General features: G+C 37.6%; 1 protein-coding gene across 3 annotated transcripts in view; it reads right to left on the bottom strand.

Annotated features, from left to right (window-relative positions):
- LOC111566653 (filamin-A-interacting protein 1-like) overlaps positions 1–14,209 on the bottom strand; it is a 63,367-nt gene extending 49,158 nt beyond the window's left edge. For 2 of the 3 annotated variants that reach the window (XM_023267364.3, XM_023267362.3), the window contains exon 1: positions 13,759–14,208. The gene's annotated coding sequence lies outside the window, so the exon portion shown is untranslated. Of the gene's footprint in view, positions 1–13,758 lie in introns of all 3 variants that reach the window. The other variant, XM_023267363.3, reaches the window with a different exon arrangement.
- Between the last annotated feature and the right edge of the window lie 291 nt (positions 14,210–14,500).

Genomic DNA, 14,500 nt, shown 5'->3' on the forward strand with positions numbered 1-14,500 from the left:
TGTCTCTGTGTGGTTGTTTTGTGCATCATTTTGGTCATTTTCTTCATATTCATGGTCTTTTTGTGTCTCTTAATGGTTGTTCTCCGTCGCTTGGTTGTCATTCTTTGTGTGTTTGCCATCATTTTGTATCTCTTCGTAGTTGTCATGTGTGTAATCAAAGATAAGAGTCATTCTGTGCCCTTTTCTGGTTGTTTTTTGTTACTCTGTTGCTGTTTTTTGTGTTTATTTTTCAGTCTCTCTATCGTCACATTGTCTGATTGTGATCAAACCGTATCTCTGCAGTCATTCTGCATTTTTTGTGTCTGTTTTACATCTTTCTGTGTCACTTTTACTTGTCCATGCGGGTTTGTATCTCCTTGTGATGTTTTTTTTTCTGTCCTTGTGATCAATTTGTGCATCCTTGTGGTCAGTTTTTGGTGTTAGTTTTATGTCACTGTGTGTCTCTTTATAGTCATTTTGTGTGTTGATGCGCTAATTTTTGTCTCTCTGTGATTGTATTCTGTCTCATTGTAGTCATTCTCTGTCTCTTTGTGGTGTTTTGTGTTTCCTTTGTTTTTGTGGTCATTTTAAATTCCCATGTAGTTGCTTGATTTGCCCTCAAAAATAAAACAGAAAATAAAATAAAAGTCAGTTGTGTGTCATTATCGCTCTACTTTAGTGAAAAATAGGGAAACATTTTAATGACAACTAATCACAAAGTGTGATGCTTCATGATTAAGTTTTGACAATTTGAAACACATCTATGGAATAACTGCAGTCCTGTTTCAACACAGAAAGAGTCAACTATGACGGTAACAGTGTTTTTCAGTTTCTAACCAGAGTTTCTCCTTTTCTAAACTCACGCAGCGTTTCATTAAGTGGAAGAAACATGGCCAGGGAACGCAATCCAGGCAGATACAATGTTTCTTTCCAAACACATTTGGCAAAATCCTTCAGTACAATATAAATGTAATTTTGTGGAGACCAGACTGGATGAAAACGTTTTTAAGTCTCAGATCTTGTGAGTGAGTCAGTTAATCTCCTGCTATACTTCAACATTTACATCTACATTTATGGTATTTGGCAGAGCAGCTCAGCATCCAAGATTAGGATGCATTTTCCTTCACAGACATTTGGCAGCAAACATATACTCAGTCATTCTGCTAAAGGCCAGACAGTAGCAAGATGTATACGTCTGCCCTTCAATAGATCTGAGTTATGAGGATTTTGTTTGTTTCTCTTTAGTTAAGGCATAGGGGAATTGCTTCATCATGACACCTTAAATTATCTAGTAACGCCTCCTCTTGTCACACCCAACATAAAGCTCCTACCCAGGGTGGGTTTAGATGTTCAAACTACAGCACATTCCCGGACCACATCAGTCATCAGGGCTGAAATTTTTGGGGCTGAGAAAAGGCAGGTTTTCATCCTCCCAGCGGTTTGTGCGTGAGCTCTAATCAGCGGTGACCAGTCCAGAGAGCTGACATCACTCCCAACATGCAGCCGACCAGCAGCCAAGTCTCACATGCCTTTCAGATGGACGGAGCATGAAGTCACTTCCCTCATAAACTCTGAGAAGAGAGGAGGGGAGCGAGCAGAGAGCAAGGCAGGATCTCATGAGGGTGAACCAGGGTTTGACCGCTGCTCATTTTACGTCATTTCACGTTTTTACAAGCCATTTAGCTCCCGAGCGCAGATGAATCTCAAGTGCTTGGTGGTCAGCCCACCACATGCATGTCACAGACTTGAGGAATGAGTCATGAGAGAGGAATAAGCTTGGACCAACCTGTAAGTGGCCTCAGAGAAGGCTTCCAGCACCATCACAGACCATCACACTAACCAGTAAAGACAGGAGAGCTGATTAAGTATGCATGAAGCCTCTCACATCTCTGAGGAAGGTCTGCATTCAAATTACACACAAGCATGTATTTGACCATGTAGAACAAAAATCACTGACATGCCTGACAAGAAGCTACTAACACCTGGAGTGGATCTTAACGTAAAAGCCTCTTGTTACAGATTAAAAGCTTTTGTAATTTACTTTTTGATTTGAGTGATACAGCCAAGGCTAAAGAAATCTACCCACATGGGCTAGATGGCATATTTACGGGGTTATCAACTTTAAATTAGCAGTTAGCATGAGATTCAGGGCAAGGGTCTGGGTAGTGGAGCTATCTGTTGGTGTAGTAGTGGATGCAAAATGCAGCAGTGTACTTAAGAGGTAAAAATGCATTGTCAAGTCCTTTAACACATGATTACTCCTGTCTTGTATATATTTCTGGGAGCACAACCAAATACTGTGAGACAAAGAAAACTCTCTATAGTCATGAACGTGACGTGGCAGAAGAATATTATTGACCTTGCAGTGTAAACTGATTGGATTTTTACTAACAGTGAAAGACTGAACCTGAGGACAGCTGCTGTATAAAGTGTTGATTATGCTTCCATCTGCAGACCCTGAATGCGTAGTTACTAATATTATTCTACACTGTAAGAAATAATCCCACAAAAAATGTGAAACTCTGGCAGCACATGTGCAAAAAACTGTGCAAAATGGTGAAAATAACAGCAAATATCTGTAAATATTCATATTGTTAGATAATTGTTTTGCTTTGTTTTTTTCTTTACAGTCAACATGCAAATTAATCTTTTTCTGTGATTTTACTAGATATTATCTGTAATTTAACAAAAACAGGAAAAATCTTTAAGACAACAATCCTTAATATCCAGAATTTTTCTTTTAAATAATGGCAGATAGCTGTAAAATAATTGGATTTTTGCTGATTTGAATACATTTGAATATTTATTTATTTAAGTGTCATTTTACTGCCCTGTGTTGTAAAAGAACAAATTACCATACAGAAAAATACAGAATTTTGATGTGGATGATATTTACAATTTTGGTCTGTTTTGTTTTGTTTGTTGTTGTTTTTTTTAACAGTGTAATTTTTAATTTTTTTTTATGATTTTACTCATTATCTATACATTCATTATTGTTTTAAGAATTGCCGTTAAAGCCTGTTTAAAATATTGGGTCATATTGTGATAATTTTGACAGATATTGTAATTGTGGTATGAGTGCAAATTGCTTTGGCCTCTTATTTCCCAGTAAAGAAAACATAAAAAAGATGAGATTTTTGCTGCCGTCTGTACTAAACAATCATGTTCTCTTATGTGTGGGCAACATGATTTGTAGAAAAAGGGCATCTCTGTAACAACTCAACACTTCTCTCATGGTGGTGTAACGTGACACATTTGACTTTCTTTAAAAAAAGTGTATCACATGTTTGTTTCAATAATATTTCCATTAACTGTGCAGCCCTTCCACACAGACACAAACTTCAGGCTGCACACAGACATCTACAGATAGAGTTGGACTGCCTTGGGGAGATGACGAAATTTAGTTCAAGTGGACCCCTGTGTATTTGTGGACACAGAAAGTATAACAGCATAGCAGACAGTTTAACTGCAACTCATAAATTAACCCTGATGTTTGTATGTTTACATGCTAACTGCTGAGTCTAAAGACGTTCAAGGGCTTTTGGTTGTTCTTACTTTTTCAATATTTAACATTGGTTTAATTTTTGCTTGACAAATTGATTTTATAAGTTTTCATCCTGTGTTCTTGCCTGATGTATAACAGCACTATGGTCGACTCGCGTTTTTTTAAAAAACCTGCCATATAAAGAAACTTGATTTGATTTGATATTGTGCGCCCTCAGTTTGTGCCTCTTGTATATTAGCAGATACATTCATACATTCCAGGCACTACCAAGGGACCCCAGACACTCAAGGTCCTCACTATTTTGTGTGTGTATTAGTTATTGATAATTTAACTAATTGTATGAGATTTCAATCCATTTGACTACAGTTTCAATTAAGCTATCCATAATCTATACATATATATTAAACATGCTCAATCCTCATTAGGATCGCGGGGGGCTGGAGTCTATCCCAGCTGACTTAGGGTGAAGGCAGGGGACACCCTGGACAGGTCACCAGTTTATCACAGGACTACACAGAGACAAACAATCACACTCACATTCACATCTACCACACAGTTTAGAGTTACCAGTTAACCTCAGCATGTTTTTGGACAGTAGGCGGAAGCTAGAGTACCTGGAGAAAACCAACACAGTGCTAACCACCAAGTCCCTAGCCACTAGTAATATTTATTCAAATTACAACAATACAGGACCAACAGGAACATTTTGTTACAGCAGGATAATCTGGCCGTGCTTTTTACGTCCCCAGTCACTTGTGTGACGCAAATGAATGTCGGATATTGTTGGACGTAGACGTCCTAGACTAGACAAACACAAGTATCACTCAAGCGCAGTAGCCGTTGTTGACGTATATTCAGAACTTTCTGGAGGAGCAAAAATAAATTTGGAATGCTGCTGCAAACGTGGACCAGAGCGCAGCATGTCTGGCCTTTAATGCAACAGAAAGCTCAATTAGTTTTCACTCATATTTCTTTCTCACTTTTCGTAATCTATTTGAAGGGCTGAGCTGAGACAACTTGTCACAACACAGAGAGATTTAACTTCAACATCCCATCTTTCCCAGCGTGATACATCTTGATGTTATCAGCTGGTTGATATGCCCTCCTCGGAGCACAAACTTGTACCCAAACAAACGCAAGCGCTGCTTTCTGGTCCCTGTTATGCTGTCATGGGAACAGCAGTTGCTGTTATGAAACCAAACAACGCTGACAGACGCTGTAGAACGTCCCACACAGATTAGTGAGCTGAATTAGCAGAATGATCTCATGGTTCCCCTCTTATCAGTTGGCCTTGGGCTGCAACTGGAAGATATGGTGACACTGTTACAAACTCAAGTAGAGGATTTCAAGGCAGAAAACTAGTTTACATCAACAGTTACAGTCAGAATCTGCAACAATTTGATATGATGTGTTTTGTTCTTTCTGTTTCTTGGATGTAGATTTGTCCATAGAAATGGCTGAAAGATCCGACGAAGCCTTCATCGCCACTAGATCGAATCAACATCTACAGGATTTTTGGAAGCGACTCTCCACACATCAAAACAATACATATGGGAATATCCTTGGAATTAATAGTGTTTACTTTGAACCAGCAAAGTGATTTGTAATTTTTGACTGATTATCTCGATAACTTTGCTGAATAAATCCTGGAAACCACCACATTATGGACTGATTGAGTTGTGTTGCTCCCTCGAATGGATCCCAGACCAGGAGGTGGGCCACTCCCTGATAAGGCACTAATTGCATGCTGTTTAAAAGATTTAATTAATAGATTTATTAATGTTTAATAAATAATTTACTAATGATTTGCAAATTATTTATAAAACATTTTAACTGGATTGTGGACATCTTCTTGTCTTTGAGACTCCACAGGATGGTTTTATGATGTTTGGAAACAAACTGCAGCACATATTGACTAGAATGTATTCATAAACTTCTTATTAACATTTACATTGACTTTGTTATTAGATATAATTGCAGGTGACTACATTTTGGTCATCAAATGCAGCCTATGTCATACATTCCTTCTGTCCTGGATTTTTATCCTGCTGTCACACCATGATCACTTATGGAGTACCTCAAGGCTCACTCCTTGTTCCTTTACTATTCTCTATTCATATGTAACCTCTGAGTCAAATGTTCTAAAAGACCGATGTCAGTTTTCATTTTTATGCAGGTGACATTTTCCCCACTTTCGTTCTCTGGCCTCCTGAATGAAAACCCTGTGCACAAATTTAAAGAAGTTACTTTTGATAACACACTTAACTTTGACTGCCCGCACTGCAATAACTGCAGATCTTACCAAGTGTAATAATCTGATACCTAAATGCAAAATCTAGTTAGTTTGGTTTAAAATGTGTATCTGGTGCTTTCTAGTGAATTTCTTCTTAACTTCTCATCTTAATAGGCAATTTTGTCATTAGTTGAGTTAGTTTTAACTAGAGCCAAGGAACATGTCTATCTATGGATCTCCTTTATACTATTTTGACTTACCTAGATCATTTGACCTTAATATGGATCCTTGATAGTGTCACCAAAGATTAAAAATAAAACTATCCTCTGGACATTATGAACATGGATGGATTACTTTACAGGTCCACGGTCCAGAAAAGTCAGGGGCCCTTGGATCAGAGTCTGAAGAGTTTGAAGTGATGGCTAACATTTCTTGTTGGTAACTCCACCAAGAGACACAACGAAACAATTTAAGAATAAGAAAAAGAGATAAAAATAAATACATTTTAAAAGCTAATAAAACAGATATAAAATGAACATGCACAGATGCAGAAAGAAACAAAACAACCAACAAAGACTGAAAACATATCAGCTTCATTTGTACTTGTTTTGTGTCTCTTTCAGTCTGGGCAAGTTTCTTCTATGTTGGACAGGTTGGAGGTCTTTTGCAAGTCTGTGCCAATGGGTTTGAATTTTTCTTAATACAATCAAGATCACAGGAAAATCTAGTGAATATTGAGAGAACTTTCTCTGGTCCACCATCCCTCCTTGACAGAGGGAGGGGAGCTGATGTGATCACCAGTGCTGCATTACAAATGCAAAGAATTCATCTCATACTGTTACACCCAAACACATCCATTCAGTCAACTAACATTTCAAGTGAAACTGATATGCTGACCAATTTAATATCCCCAAAGGATTTGGAACAACTGGTGGAAATCCAAGATTTGGATCTTAACCAAAACCTAATCAGTGGTTCCTTCTTCCTCTGGACAACATGTCCATTAAATCATACAGATGACTGTTGATATATTTTAGCTCGAGATGTCCCACTGACTCACAGGCCAAGCAAACAAACAGGGGAATTCCATATTTAACTTTACATGAAAAGAAGCAATCTTTGTATAAATGCAATACAACAGATTGAAGTGATCTCTCCCAGTGTATTCTATGTATTTCCCTCAGTTCCTGGTTTTATTCTCACCAAGGAAAGGACAGCTCTTTTAGTGGGTTTTAAATAACTTGCAATGAAAACAGTTGAAAAAAGTCTGTTAACACAGAGGCAGATCCCAGGAGATCTGGGCCGGGCAAAGCACGTTGGGTACGATAACAGCTCCTCTGTTTAATGTTTGGTTTTAGAGCAAATGGGGAACATTTTAGAAGGTGGTGGACTGGAGGGCAGTTTGATCCTCACAGCAGACATCAATGTTCAAAACCCTGAACTTAAAGCACAGCCACAAGGTAAAACCAAAAGTTATCTGCTAAGAAATGTGTGTATTTTCATCATCTGTTCAGTCTGTGTTTCTCAACTGTTAGCAAGTTTTCACCAAAAGCCCACTGATGACATTATTACAGTGTGTTTACAGAACCACAGAGAGAAGAGGCAGCTTCACTGTATCTCAGCTGTGTCTGAGCTAGTCGAATCACTGTTCAGTGGACTCGATCTTCCTCCTGTGCTCGTTTGACCCTGATGCAGTTCTAGGATCCATGTTGCCAACGTCCAGCCCAGAAAGATGTTTCCTGGTCTAGATGATGCTTGTGATAGACACTGATTGTCATTTACAAACCAAACCGTATGTGTTTTTCTAATGTCCCACATTACTGATGTTGTTCCTCCACGAAGGCCAAAGTTGAGGATATCTTTTATCTATCTGTCTGTTAGCATGATTACACAAAAACTACCATGCCAAATTTCATGAAACTTGGTGGATCAATTTAACAAAAATAACTGATTAAAAATTGGGATGTGGATCCAGATCACTTTCTAAATAATAGTAACAACTGTGAAAATAAGGAATTTGCCATGGAAGAGGATGCACTTTCAAAGGACCCTTCTAGTTTTTTTTTTTTATTGGTGTCATTTTTGTGTAAAGTGTAAAGTTGTCTTTAAACCCTGGTCGTCTACATCAGCCAGTGTAATTACCTGCTTTTCTTTAGCTTCACATATGTGACTATTCACACTGGATCTGTATTTTTTCGCATTTAGAGAAGACATCAACTCATCATTTGCTAATTCAGGCATGACTGTCATGTAGAGGTACATGAGGACTCATATACAGTCATAAACTTTTTTATGTAACCATCAATTGGGTAAAAAGCTGGAAAGGCTGCTAAAGTTCTACTTTTTCATTGTTGATAAAGCTCATACGAAAATTACAAATGCTGTTTATACTCTCATGGCCAAAGTGTCCTTGTTCTGTTCAGGAACTACTTGTTTATATGTGGTTGAATGAATGGTGATTATGATGTTAAAATGCATCTATGTGGAAACAACAACTGTGAAGAAATGGTTCTAGAAAGGAAGAATGTTGTTTGTTTCCTCTTAATTTGTTAGTTTTTTTCTCATATAAAAATCTACAAATATGAGCTATCCTTGCTCGAGTTGTCAAATGTTAAGGGTTTTTAAGGTGTTTCAATAATCATATTCAATAAATAAGATGAAACACTGCCATTTTGTACAGAAGTCATAAAAATGTGTCTTTATTGAATATTTGTCAGATCAGATTAATAGATTTCATGACTGTACTGTTACGATGCACACAGTCGCTGCAGCTTCCCACAGAGTGACATCTACCAAAGCCAAATCAGTCGTCACAGTGATCACTAATCACAGCCACGTGCTCGCGGTTATTGCAGCCTGGTTATTACACAAAGCTGCACTGTTCTGCGGTCGACGTGGAAGGACAGATGAGGCATCTCCAGTGTTTTTGTGGGAGTTGCAGTTCTGACTCTGGACAGCAGAGGTTTGTAGCATCTGTTTTCTCTACGTTCTTTTGGTAAAACATTAGACAAACAATATATAATTTATTTTGACACCACAACATTTTGGAAACAAATACTTTAGTTTGAGAAACACCAGGGAGTTGAGAAATTAAAAATGAATGAATTATATTGTCTATAGTAATACATTTGATTATCTATTTTATTCTAATCAGAAGCAGTGCACATCCCAAGTCCGACTACAAACTTGTTGGTTTCTGCTGCATCACTTCCATCCCTGCCTCCATATTTCTATTTTGCAGCTGCTGTACATATCACTAAGAGCAGCTCGTCCCCCAGAGAGCACAGCTTAAGTACTCTGGTAAAAGATCTATTAAATTAATGCCTTCTAATGTTCTGCTTCCTGAAACAAGCATTTACTGGGCTGTGAATGAAGGGAGTCATAATTCACTGATTCACTGAGCGAGTGTCTCACAGACGCTCCTTTCATGAGTCAATGCGAACACTCTCAGCTTAGTGGGCGTACCTTCATTCCAGTAACTCATTATGGCCGTCCACACTGCAGATCCGCATGTTTCCTCAAACCCGGTCACTTATTACACTTCTCATTTGTCTAACTTACTTTCATTTTTTAATTCTTGTGACTATTTCCTTCTCATTTTACATTCCTCTTAATAACTTCTCATGTAAACACCACAGTTATTGACTTTAATGGAAGAAGCACACTCAAATGTTACTCATTACTATTATCTATCAGTAATCTATTATCTATTGCACTTGTTTTTGCTTTGTACAAACATGCTAAAATCTGAATTGTAAAACTCTGGAAATTTTACATATTATGGTGCCTATAAACTTCATATTTTACTTATTTGTACATTATAAGTTGCCAGTTATTTAGAGACCAACATTTGTATGATTATCAACCTCGGTTTTGTTTAACCTTGCAGTTGTCCTCATTTACGGGCACCAAAAAATACTGTTTCCTTGTCTGAAAAAAATCCAAAAATTCAGCCAAAAAATTCCCCAAATTTCAGAAAATTTGCAAAACCTCCAGGAAGAAAATTCCAATAATTCCTTAAAAGTTTCCCTTAAAAGTTTTATTTTAAAAAATCCCCCAAATTTGGCAAGAAAATTCTTGTTTCCTGTTTCCTCTTATCTATTTCTACTTCTGTGTGTTTGTTTCCTCCTGTATGTCTGAATAGTGTGTTTTAGTTTTGCCTCCCATGCAGCTCAAGCAGCTCAGGTCTGGTCTGTTTGGTGTCAGCAGTTAGTTTTTATCATATGTTTTGTCTGTTTGAATAGAGGATTTTGCTGGTTGTACAGATTGCACAGTCCTCAGATATGTATTTTTTTAATTTGAGGCTGTAAAAAATTAATCTAGAAAAAGACTTGACTTGGGATTAGATTAAAACACATTTAAAAAATCTTTGTCAGGACATTTATTGAAATAATAACAGTGACAGATAATGGGAAGACCGAGCTGTTGACCTCCAGAGTTAACCATTAAGAAGTAATTAGTTCATTTCAACTGAATTTATTTCATTTAGTGAATGAATAGTTTGATGGCACTTCAAAGTTTTCATTATTTGCAAGTGACGACAGTTAAAATAACTACAACTCAAAGACTCGGTTTATATTTGCGATCAGCTTTTGTGAGTGTCATTGAACATGTTACACATATATTAACCAATTATCGTTGATAGAATCTATCACCGCTGACACTGGCCATTAGAGAAACCAATGGTTTGCATCAGCTATAAATGAAAATCTGCAAGTTTACTCATGAAAAATAATTAAATTACAGATTTGTTAACATCTGATCTCAACTGAGACGAGTAGTTTAAAGATCCAGATTTCAAATGTAACTGACCGTCTGGACTTAACCATAAACTACTAGCTGGATGTTTAACCACACCAGGGTCTGAGGCTCTAAGGTTGCTGGTAATGTTCTTTTTAAAGTAATTTTAACACAAGTGCACCTCAAGATGATTCATTAGGCAACAAAAAATTGAAAAGATGCAAAAAATAATATTTTTATGTAGGTCTACAGCAGAAGGCAAAAAAATCTAATAAATTAAAGTTCAAGTTCTCCAAACTAAACAGCATAATATTACATTAGTATTATAGCAGAATCACCATTTTATCAGAGTTTTACAAATTGAAACTGACACCTTGTTGGCCAGGTTTTCAGCAATAACTTGGTGCGGGTCAGGGAATAGTCATGTTTTGGGCTAAAATAAGCATCTCCTGTGTTAGTCTCATGTTTTGTTGGCCAGTCCATCCACCCAGACCTCCCAGTTAGACCTGCTGACCGTGTGACTCTATAGCATCACATTGGCCATGTTTGAAATGCCATTCTATCTACTGGTGGTGTACTGATTCTGACTTCAAGTAGTCAGCAGTATGTGACGAAGTTGAAACATTTCTAGTATGCCAAAGACACCCAAATGACATATCACACAAGTATACCGCTTGAGCAAACTGTCTAACAGCGCATTATTGTCTTTCTTCAGGGGACGCGAGTGATGAGTGTAAGTGTATGAAACTCTTATTGTATCATTTCCAATGGTAAGTTTTCATAGAAATAGTGAGTTGTGTCAAAAAAAAACGTACACCCTTGCAATTTAAAATCTTGAAATGTGCAAATAACCTGTCACAGTAGCACCTACAGACATTTTGCAGCTGATATAAACAATCTAGCTTCTAGCAAATAGTTTCACATCAATTTCGATGTAAACAAACAACCTTCACGTGATCTTATGACCCTGGTGGCCATGTGTCTTTGTCATTAACTGCTGTAATTTTCACATACTGCATACTGCATCGTATACAGTAGTAGTATTAGTAGTATACAACATATACAGTTAAACCATAAATTATTCATACTTGTGCCACATTTTGATTAGTAGTTAATTTCTGTCTGACCATTAGGTTTCTTCTAGCAGGAAATAACATAAACAAGTGGCAAAAAACAGAATGCATCCAGTTAAAGATGAATTGTATAATGTCCAAAATTATTTATCTTTTTCAGTAATCAGTGCCAAAGCCTTTATTTGTCACCATAGCAATCAAATGATTCTTAAAATGCATGTCTCCACCGGGATTTGTTTTGACTCCTTGCAAATTTCCCCTTGTGGGAATAATAACAGATATTCTATTCTATTCTATTCTCTTTGGAACAACCCCCAGGGCTTTGAGGTTGGACCGCTTCATTGTCATCACTCTGGTCTTCAGTTCCTTCACAGATTCTGGATTGGTTTCGGGTCTGGACTTTGACTGAGCCGCTTCAACATGCTGAGATTGTTTTCTGTTACCCATTCCTTGACTACTTTGGCTGTATGTTTCAGACCATTGTCTTGTTGGAAGGTCCAATGCTGCCCAAGGCCAAAATTTTCAGCAGATTTCCTGATATTCTTCTCCAGAATTTTACCATAGTCCTCTTTTGGTTGTCTGGCTGTTGGCTGAAACCAACCAAAGCATTACATTCTCACCGCTATGTTTGACCGTGGAGATGGCATTCTTGCGGTGAAATGCTTTTCTTCTCTTTTACCAAGCAAACACCCCATCCCTGTGTCCAAAAAACTCCATTTTCATCTCATCCGACCAGAGAATTGATGATGTAAATCTTTTTCTTTGTCCAGGTGAGATTAGGTAAGTTTTTTGTAGCTGACTTGAAGAAGTGGAGTCCTCCATGGTTGGCGAACATGGAGATCATCAGTGTCTGTTGGAGTGTTTGATGGAGATGTTGCTACCAGAGTTGCTCAGATTCATCAGGATGGCCCTGGTGACGATCCTTGGCTTCTCTTTTAACCATAACTTTTAACTGACTAGTGGCTGACAAGGGAACCACAGCATCGGCTGTTCTCAGTTTACAGTGTATTGGAACGCTCTAGAGCATGGTAGAAGCTACCAGGACCATTTAGATTTGTATATCGAAGCTGCATTTTCTCAGAAATTTTTGACAATTTTAAGGATTAAGAATAATTCTGGACATGACATGTTTACTTAAAACAACAAGAGCAACACAGAACTGCTTACCATTGATCACTTGGATCTTTAACAGAATGCATTTTGTCACTTGTTTTTGTCATTTCCAGCCACACAGAAAAAAGCATTGGTCAAGTCTACCTTCAATCAAAATTTGCCATATAAAAGAATCGTTTTGGGCTTAACTGTACTTCTGCTGTATACAGCATCTCAGTAAGTGATTCTGAAAAACATGCACAGACACCACGGGGTGCTTTCGCTTGAATGTAATGTGTCATTTTTACATCTGATGCTGTTGTGTACCTTGACAAGATACTTGTGCTTCACAAAGCAGATCAATAAATTCAGACAAGAAAAAACATTTCAAACTATTGTCATTATCACAAGGCTGGATTATTCAAGTTAGCTGAGTCTTGACAACATGTTTTCATTCTCTGATCAAAAGTTTAAAACACACTAAATTGTTCAGTTGCCAACAATATAAATAAAAATCACATTTGCAAAGCTGTCATCACATCAAATCTGGAATATTTACATATTAATTTACATCAATGTGCACCCATGTACCCATTGGAGCTGAAGTTTGATATAATATCAAAACAAAACTTTACTTTATCTCATATTTAGTGTATATTTTACACTTTATTTTATTTTTTAACCCATAGATTTTAATTTTTGCACAAAATCCTTCTCCACTTTCGTTAACCATCTTTGTTTACTTTTAAAAATACATCTCAAGCTTCTCGATCATCAATTAAACTGTTGACTGCTGACGGAATATGGAATAAAAAACAATAGAAAAACAACAATACATTTAAAAAACATTTTTTAAACTTCTTTTATGTAATAGTGGTCCTTATGTCCCCTATTGTTTTTAATCTAATGTATTTTTCATGTAAAGGTTTTGATTTACTTTCTCTTCTGCATAAGCTCTGGTTTACTCTGGATCCTTGTGTGTATCTGCCTTTAAAAGTCAGTTTGTTCGTACAAATATCAAATTCCTTTTTTAAAATGTGCAAACAATTACATCTATATCCTCATTTACATTTTCTTTCACCTGCTATGACTCAAAAGTGTTTCAACCTGTTGGTGATGATATCAAAGTTACTCACCTGGTCTCTCAGCTCTTCCAAGGTATCACAGCTGTTCAGTCCTTTTTGAGAAGTTTCCCGACACCAGTCACAGCATCACAATATGTTTCTCTTCTTTCTTTTAATTCTTAAATCCAACCTTTCTACTTTTTCCTCTTCTCTGCCAAAGCTGGAGGCTCAGTGTGAGAGCAGTGTGAAGCTTCGTCCTCTCCAAGCCTGGTCTGTACGCTCACTGGCCGAGAGAGTATGAGTTAGAACTAAGAAGAGAGAGAGAGAAAGTAGTAGTATGAGGGCAGAGGTGAGAATGAACAGACTCTCTCTTTCAGCTGAAGTTGAAATCAGTTCTTCTTTTTATCACAGGATGTTGAGCCTCTCTCGTTCAGCCAGTTTGTTGCCGGTCATCAGGAGTGAGGCTCTGCTCTATATTTAACCTGTGCTCTCAGTCTGTGTTAGCAGCTCAACTGACTCACTGAGGCTTTTCCAAACCCCCAACAGCTGAACTATGAGCCGCTCCAGCAGCCTGACCACTCCTCCTCCTCCTCCTGCTGCTGCTGCTGCTGCTGCTGCTCACAGCCAGCGGCTCGGCTGGACGAACTTAGCGGTGGTTCCATGAGGTTTGCTTTGCTTTGCTTGTTCACTTTAGCCGCATGTTTTCTGTCATTTCTTTGCTTTTAAGTCATTCTGTGCAGCTTCAACGCTGCTGCACAAACAGTGTGATAAAGCAGAATGAATACATCTGAGTCACGGCATGTAAAAGTAGCTG

The sequence above is a fragment of the Amphiprion ocellaris genome, chromosome 12 (genome assembly GCF_022539595.1).
Source record: "Amphiprion ocellaris isolate individual 3 ecotype Okinawa chromosome 12, ASM2253959v1, whole genome shotgun sequence".
Taxonomy (NCBI): domain Eukaryota; kingdom Metazoa; phylum Chordata; class Actinopteri; family Pomacentridae; genus Amphiprion; species Amphiprion ocellaris.